This window comes from Aythya marila, assembly GCF_965140915.1.
Source record: "Aythya marila genome assembly, contig: HAP1_HAP1_SCAFFOLD_221, whole genome shotgun sequence".
Lineage (NCBI taxonomy): Eukaryota > Metazoa > Chordata > Aves > Anseriformes > Anatidae > Aythya > Aythya marila.
The window spans coordinates 131,291-140,041 of NW_028137545.1; the positions used below are offsets into that span (position 1 = coordinate 131,291).

The window sequence follows — 8,751 nt, forward strand, 5'->3', positions numbered from 1 at the left end:
TCTCCTCTGGCATTGCGGAGCCGTGGCCAAAATACAAAACCAAGGTGCTCCTGAAGAAAGTTCACATTCACCTGGAGGTTACTCATGATCTGGTGTCTTTTAAGAACATGGCATTAATGGACAAAATCCCCCACACCAGAGAAATCACAGCATCAGAGTACCGGTTAAAGAGTGCCATTCATCTCATAAATACAGAAGGGTTCTACAAGCATCCTGGAGACAGCTACTGGATTTCAAAGGAAACAGAAGGCCTGCAGAACGTTTGAGTTTTCCACCTTTTCAAATAGAGGAGGGTAGAAATTTAACAAGGGATCCATCGCTGCATTAGCCCCTGGCCTTACCATGGCTGCTTTTCTGGCTGGAGGTCCCATCATGTCAGCATCAAAGGCAGTCTGTAGTTCCACAGCTGCTATGGCAGAGGGATAACTCCCAGGTGCCTTACGTTTCAGTGCCTTCTTCTTGGGGAAAGTGACGTTCCCACGCGAAGGCTTCGCAGGTGTCATAAAGTTGGCTAGAGTAAAAGCAAGAGAGAACTGATACAGTCTTGCTCTGCCTCAGGAAAAATCCAGGTTCTCTTAATCATTTCCACAGTCCTTCTACACACTTAAATGCATTTGGCCAGCACAATTACACCGCCATTGCCTGGATTCTCAGGAATCTTTTCCACATAGGAAACTCTGTCTACCAACAAGCCATACAAAGGAACAAAGAAACCGAAGAGCTACAGTAAATAATAATCCAGGACAAGGGACACCTCCGACACATAGCAATCCTAAGTGCAAGCTAGGTTCACAAATATAGACAGCTTTTATATTTAAAGTCCTGCTCCCGCTAGGAAAGGAAAAAGCAGCAGTTATAGTAGGACAAGAGTGTATGCAACTGTTGTACCAGCTTCCTCTCCCTTGCAGTGATGTCCCACAGTTAAGCTGTTCTACAAAGTCCACACTTGTAGTGGCATTTTCTAGTCTCCCGTTCCTTACCTAACATCTGGCTGGCAGGAAAAGAAACAAACTAAGAAAAAGAAAGTACACCCTTCGCTTCGTAGCATTGCGTGGCAAAATGCACCCAGCCAGAGTTACAGCATGAGAATTGTCATCTTCTGTCTGTATTTCAGAAGACAACCTAAGTAACTCTTAACCTTCAACACTTACTTTTAGCTTCCTGGCCCTGAAATTGAGCTGCCACTTTCCCTGCTGGTTCAGTATTAAAGAAGCCAGCAGTAGATTTGACAGCAGCTTCCTCCTGACGAAGCTTCTCTTGTTGTTTTCTCTGTTGCCACTTCTCCCACCGTCTCTCTTCAAAGCTCTTCTCTGGACATTTACGAGTTCCACTCTGCTGAGTGGGCTAGAAGGAAAGAAAAGGAGTGCATGAATAGGACAAAAAAAATAAATAAAATCCGTGGAGATTTCGTTAAGAAAATCTGATCAGCAATCCCTCCAAAATGGTCTTGATGTGGAACAGCATATTAATCTCGTTCAGGTTACTGTTGTGTTTTTTTTTCTCCATAAAATTCTGCCTGTAACAAGAGCCATGCTTTACTACGGACACAGTCTCACATATCTGCAATATCCACTATGGCAAGCTTCTTTAAACAGCTAGGATGTTCTGCTGTACATCTATTTATCACATTCTTTTTAAGCAGCAGAAAGTCATACAAGTTCCCCTATACAGTATCCACTGACAGATTGATTTCCTTGAACACAGAACTCTGGCCTTCTGTATTAAATCCTTCATGTCTGACAGATCAAGTCAGTAAGAACAAAAAGAATTCCCTCCACGTTAACTGTGTACATTTCAGCTGGTGCTAACAGGGTTTCTTTGTTGCTGTGGTATAAACAGACTGATTCCAAGTTTGAGGATTACAGAGTTGTCTGGAAATGCTGCTGGCGATAGGATTTAGACTGCACTGCAGCTCCTACCAGCTGCTGAAGGGTAAGAACACACTCAAGAGGGTGGCACACGGTGAGTAACAAAACTTGTCAGAATTATCAGAAATTGTACGAATGTATGTGTGTCTTCACAGAGGACTCACCTGTACATCAGGTCCAGAGGAAAGTTTAGGAAAAGGCCGGTTCAATTCCACTGCCTTCTTTTCTTCTTTTTCAGGTGCTTTAAAAAAAGACAAAAAAAAAGTGTTGTCAACGGCAGAAATAAAGAAAGCTGGGTACTTGTTTCCTTTGTGCATTTATTTCCTTGTGTCCCATGAGAGAGAGAGAGAGAAAGGCTACAATGTGCAAGCCATTCAGCATTTATCCATGAAGCAGATCCTGAGCAAACTGAACTTGCTCAATATGGGAAGCACCTCACTGGGGCAGGCATTAAAGCATCTTATTACCTGTTAGTTTTGTGCTCCATAAAGATTTCTGCTCTGCTGGGGCAGGTCCGGGTTGTGCTGAGGGAGCTGGCACATCTCCTTCACTCTGCTGCATCCGCAGAGCTTTCTCACGCTTTATTTCTTCCAAGGTTTTAACACGCACTTCTCCTTCCGGCTTGACTTTTCCTGCCGGCTCCTTCGCCTGCCCTTTGCTGGGCCCGGACAGAGCGAGCTGCTTCTTGGACTCACCCTGAATTTTGCTCTTGCTATGGCATTCTCCTGCTTTTTTCTTCTCTTCTACCAAGCGATTATTCTTTTTTTCGGACAAGGCTTCAGAGAAAGTTTGGATGCGACCTGCACGAGCAGCTCTTGCCCCTGCGCTGGAATCTTCAGTTTTACCATGCCCTTCAGCCTCGGCTTTGGCTTGAGTTTCGCGTCTCTGAAGAGCTTTCTCACGACGGATTTCCTCCAGTGTTTTCACATGGATCTCTCCCATCGGCTTGGCAGCCTTCCCTGTCATCATCAAGAAATGAGGAGAAGCACCAACATTTAAAGAGAGTCCAGCAATATTTTAAGTCTCCAAAATTTGTCAGAGCACTAAGGAAAACTCATCTTGAGCGTTCCCAATAATGCATCTTAGAACAATGCAATCCTTAGAACAACATTCTCCTCCTCCTCTGAGCCACTTGTATTTTGAAGACCAGCCCTATCCAGAGAGAACTGCTACACAGAAATGCTGCTTTACTTTATTACTTTTTCAGACTGCATTTCAAATTCCTGCTCCTGGCAGTGGTTCTATTCTAATTGTACGTAACGGTTCACAGAAGCAGCTAAAAACCTCGACAAGGCACAAGTAGAAAATAAACACACACCTAGAGCCAGAGTTCTGATAGTGGCTGTCAGAAGAGCTTCAGCACTCAAGCAAGAGGCGTCAGTTCTTTGTTTTCGTTTAAATTAGTTTGTAGGGATGTATGAAAGCAGTCCAAGTTCGTGGAAAGGAAGGAGGAGAAAGCATATTTAATATCTAGCTGTTACCTCTCTCAGTACTGGTCTGCTTAGGAGGTAATCCCAGCCTGTCCTTCAGAGACTTGGGAACTCGAACTGCAAAACAGAAAAAGAACGAATTAGGGAGGCTGCATAATGTCAACTTCAGGTTCACATTTCAAAACAAGACAGGAAAGGTGACTTTGAATCCCAGTGATTACGACCTCAGCCAACATGCAAAAAGAAACATCACTGGAAAAGGACAAACAGAAAGACTAAATACGAAACCCAGGAATCCAATCCAGATGCCCGTTTAGTACCTGTCTCTCTCTTGGGTGCTTTGTCAGCATTTCCCGGAGCCTCTACCTTCTTCCCCAGCCTTTCAGCAAGGCTGCGCTTCACTGGAAGGCTGCTTACATCATCTTCAGAGAAAACAAGGAATATTGTAAGAACTTTTCTTTGCAGGAAGGTTTGAGAACAGTCAACAATAAGCTTCTCTTTTTCAAGCATATTTTCATAGAATTGCCTTTCAGCTGCTAAATGATTTTTTTTTTTTTTTGCCATTTCTGCCGTCAACACAGATCTCCACTGCAATGTATTTTCCTTTCATACATCCCAAATACTCTTTAATGCAGTCATATATAGAAGGCAGCACCTACGTAACAGCTCGTAAAAAGTTCTCACCCGCGGAGGCTTTCCGTTTTCCTTGTCTATCAGCAAGATCTACTCGAACCACAGGTTCCTCCCCTAAAACAAAAGGGAATTTTTTTTTCTATTTCACAGAAACCAGTAGCCAACAGAAATATTATCCTGTTAGCCCATGTCCAAAAAACCCCAGTCAGACACTCTTTTGACAGCTAAACCACATAAACTCATATTTTAACTATAATTAACATGGAAAAAAAATATTAATAGTCTCAGTGCTTGCTTCAAATTCCAGCTGAGATAGTGGAGAGTGAATCTGAGTCTGCTTGACACCTATACTTTGTGCAGAACAAAGCTGCATAAGCAAGCAGAATATTCTTAGGTGCAAATGCTGAGAAATATTCCTTTCTAAGGTGAATGTCTACGAGTAAAAGTACTTCCACACTTTTTTCCCTTTAAAAGGCATTTGCACAGCTCTAAACAATTTATACACAAACTCCTGTCATACTGTGTCCACACCTGCCACTGTACGCCTCTTTAATGCTTCAGAAATTGCTTCTTATATAGCACTGGCTTCTACAGCTCGCTCTTCTCGTTACTCTTCTGGTTTTCAGTTACCCCCCTATTGGCATACTGACACTTTTTTTTTTCTCTCCTGCCACTGCACTTAACCTGAGCACCAAATCTTTCCAGTACAACCAGGGACTTTAAGCATAAAAGCACGTTTTGAACAGAAGGCAGCACCAGAAGGCTAACATGGGTGAATTGTTTTAATTATTGCTTAACCCTCCAGTTTAGGAGTAATGAAATCAAAACAAAAGCATTCATTATTACCTTTCTTGGAAGACACTGTCACAGTTCTCACCACTGTCCGGACGTTTTCCTCTTCTGGAGCAGGAAAAATCATAGAATCAACGGGACGAAGAGAAGATCTTGAAGAACCTTCTGTTCAGAGCAACCAAAACGTAAGGAAGTTTACCCAACATAAAAAACTATCACAAAGAACAAAAAACTTTAAATGACTTGTTACTGTCAAAAATACAGCAAGCAGAGCATGTAAAGAAGAGAGGTGACTAATTTGCCTCTGGTTGCCCTTTGAACTCCCATTTAGAATACCAGCTGGCTGAGAATCAGGTTGCTTTATGCCCCCAGCTAAAAATGGAAGTCTGTCCCTCAAGCAGCTCCCAGTCACCATCACCTGCCGTGAACAGGATAAGAAAGTAGGCAATATTAACTCACCACCGTGTCTCTTATTTTTTTCCTTCATCTTCTGCCATTTGATTTCCTCAAGTGTTTTTATTCCAAAATTCAGATTGCCCTCTGAAAACAGGAAACAGTTCATGAGACAGGCTTAGAGGCACTCACTGAGGACCACAGGTCCTCAGGCTTCTTAGCGCTCAGGAACTTTCTGAAGTATTTCGAATAAAGCCTGTCAACACTCCTCACAAGTGAAAGAGCCATAGAACCAATGGCATTTTGCCCCTCCTTTCATCCTTCAGGGTTCAAAATGTAGTTTTAATTTTAATCCATTTACACGATATTAGATCCCTCTATTGTTAGATATGGCTTATCAACAGTGGTTGCAAGGCTGCACGTGCAGCCATTTAAACTCCATGCTGTGGCCCTGTTTTGTTCTCCAAAAGTAAAGAAAAGGAGTTCACCTTTCTGACCCAATGGGCACATGATGGTATTAATGGCAGAAATGAGATCATGGAAATAACCGACTCCATTCAGCACCCCTACATTTTGTTGTGTTTTTACACCACGCTGCTTTTGACTTAACTGTCAAGTTCTTCTGATTTATCCTACTAAGGTGCTGGCATACCTTGTTTAGTAGTAGTAGAACTGCCTTTCCGAGTGGAAATCACCCGTAATCCATTTTTGCCTTCCGCAGCTGGATGCTGGACGGGAGTTTTAGTTTCTTCTCCTTCCTCAGAAAGTTGGTCTGAAGGGGAAAAATCGATTCAGTTATGCATAGACCAGGTTGGTCATGATTACGTAGCTCATGCAGTGACACTTCAGCCCATGGTTCATATAAAAAACTTTGTTGCTGTTTTGTTTTTTTGTTTGTTTGTTTGTTTGTTTGTTTGTTTTTAAACAGCTACACTGACCTGATGAACTCCTAAGTAGAATACACTAGGACAAAACATCTAGGACTCTAGATTCTCTCTGCAGCTTTAACTACTACACAACACATTGCTCTTCAGACAGAAAAAAGAAATTTCCTTCCTAGTTTCACATAGAACTTTACACAAAAGACCAGCTAAAGCCAGGAGTGGTTCTAAGCTTTCCTCCAACGTTTCAGCTTCTGTCCACTGACTGCCAGACAAAGCCACCAGTGACCTGGCCAGACTGCCTGCCCTATTGCTAGTCAGACCTCAGGTCATCTGTGATTTATACATTCATTTACAGCACAAATTCCTTCAAGAACCAAAGATTTAACACATTCATTTACAGCACAAATTCCTTCAAGAAACAAAGATTTAACACATTCATTTACAGCACAGATTCCTTCAAGAACCAAAGATTTACACAATCATTTACAGCACAAATTCCTTCCAAGAACCAAAACATGCTCACCATCATCATCTTCATCATCATCTGCAGCATTGATTACAACTGGAGGGTGTGTAGGGCTTGGGACATTTTCAGAGTTTTCCACTTTCGTCACCCCCTTAGCTGTGGAGAGGGATTTGACTGGACAGAAAGTTTGTTTTGCTGCAGTGACATCTGAGCCACTTTCAGATCATTGTCCGCGCACTCAGGCGGACTTGGCAGTGTAGCTAGAGGAAGAGGAGGATCATCGGTAATATGGCAGTTTAAAACTTTGACCACAATGCAAAGAGATGGTAGCAAAGGCAGATAACCCGCACAGACAACGAGTTCAGCATCTCCTTTTGCCCATCCCATCACTGCTTACGCCGTGAACAATGACTTCCCTTCGAACAACAACACATCTCCCTACCACCCAGCAAAAGAGGAAACAACAGGAAGCAAACTGCAAGGCAAACATCACACTAAGCAAAGAGAAGCTGAGCACGAAAGCAGAAAACAAACACCAGCAGTACACTCGGTGCAGTACACCTATGACTGCAGACCTTTTCCTGCACTCACAAATGAACAGTTACCTGACGCCCCCTACAGGATTGGCACCCACTAAGTACTACTCAAAATTAATTCTTCAGCGCTTAAAGAAAAAGGACCTAAACTCACTCTTGCTTGGTGGTAGGAATTGTCCATCGATGTAACGTCCCTTTGCATGATGAAAAGCACAGTTGGCTTTCTGACAGCCTCCCGGCTGGTTCTCCCAGTAGCAAGGAATCTCACTGCGCTTTTTCTGAAGACAGAAAGAAAGAAAAGCTCGTGATAACATGCACCTGAGGCTTGCAAAGAGATGCACAGCTCCAGATCGTGACAGCTGTCACAACACAGTGCTGAAACATCATTCCAAAGGTCAGTTTCTCAGTTAAGTGTAGTATTTCTGGGCATATTCACAAAGTTTGCATAAGCTGTAACCACTATGCACATTTAGTTTGGTCATCACTCAGTTTGAGAAGACAGGCACTCTCAGACATCAGTTGAGGGTGGCTTAAACTAATACACCTAGGATTATACTAGGATTATTCAGAGGGAAAAAGAACATCTGAAATTGCCTAGGTTAACCCTGTCTAGAACTACTTCTTGGAGACTTAGTTCTGCTGCACCTTTAACTTTCCCCACTTCCTACCCCAGGCAGCTACAACAGCGTTATCTGAAGGACTGTGGGTCAGAAGACACCTGATAGTTCATTATCAAGCCTGCTCCCATGAGGATAGAACAGCCTGTTTATTACCCCCCTGCTCCAGCAGGTTTTAGCAGTCTATTTAACAGCTATTCTGCATCTCTTGAGAAAACTGTCAGCATCTAATAAAAAAAAATAAACAAATATCTTGCTAAGACATACCTAAGGCATTGATTTTATTTCCCTCTGCTTCCTCCCACCCCCTCTCTTGGTAACAGAAACCAGTATGATTTTGAAGCAAACAAATCTATCCTGCAAAAGCACAATCAGTACACCTACGGCACTGAAAAATGCTTTTGTGGATTTATTTTGAGAACACATTGTTAGGCACTCACGTCAATTTCCATGTGTCTGAATCGGCAGACATTCCTGAAACAACGACCCTCCTGCCACAGCTTGCAGACCGTCTCATTGCCCAGAGCAGCTTCGCAGTGGCGGTAGGCACATTTGTCTCCCTGGAACCAAAAGGAAACCAACAAGGAAAATAGAGTACAGCCTCAAAAATGGCCATGCTGCTGCCTAATGGTGCTACAACTGAATTCACAATCTATCTGGTTCTCAAGTTAACCAAAGACCAGTGTGCTTCCTCCTCCTAATCTACTCCTTCCTGAAAAAAAGGGGGAAAAAAAGCAAAGCAAAGGAAAGCCAGCCATACCTTGCTACAGGTAGAATAGAAATAGAAGTAGCAATCGTCTCCTTGTTTAGACATGCCGACGAGTTCTGCTAACAAGCTCGGGTTCTCTCCACAGGGACTTCCTCTGCTCTTGGAGAGAGCTGTCTTCACCCTTGCTTGGGCTGAAAGTCTTCTACTGGCTTGTGATCAGTGAAATCTTCTTTTTAAAAGTAACCCGAAAGAAAGTAACAAGTGAAAAATAATGAGGAACGGACATTTTTCCAGCTTTCTTCAGTTAATCAAATCAAGTTATCAGTCTCTCAAAGAGAGCAAAGCCTTGAAATCAGCTGTTACATGAACTAACTAAATATTAAAGTTCTGTAAAGCTGCCAGGAGCTTTGTCAGCAAGCGTTC

The 8,751-nt window shown here is 42.8% G+C and overlaps 1 pseudogene across 1 annotated transcript; it reads right to left on the reverse strand.

Annotated features, from left to right (window-relative positions):
• Positions 1-2,318: 2,318 nt before the first annotated feature.
• LOC309890725 (zinc finger CCCH domain-containing protein 11A-like) lies at positions 2,319-8,433 on the reverse strand (annotated as a pseudogene). Its single transcript has 8 exons — positions 8,380-8,433; positions 8,060-8,179; positions 7,157-7,280; positions 6,524-6,726; positions 5,769-5,888; positions 5,205-5,263; positions 3,350-3,404; positions 2,319-2,827 (listed from the first exon to the last, which is right to left on the reverse strand). The product of its transcript is annotated as a zinc finger CCCH domain-containing protein 11A-like (transcript).
• Positions 8,434-8,751: the final 318 nt, after the last annotated feature.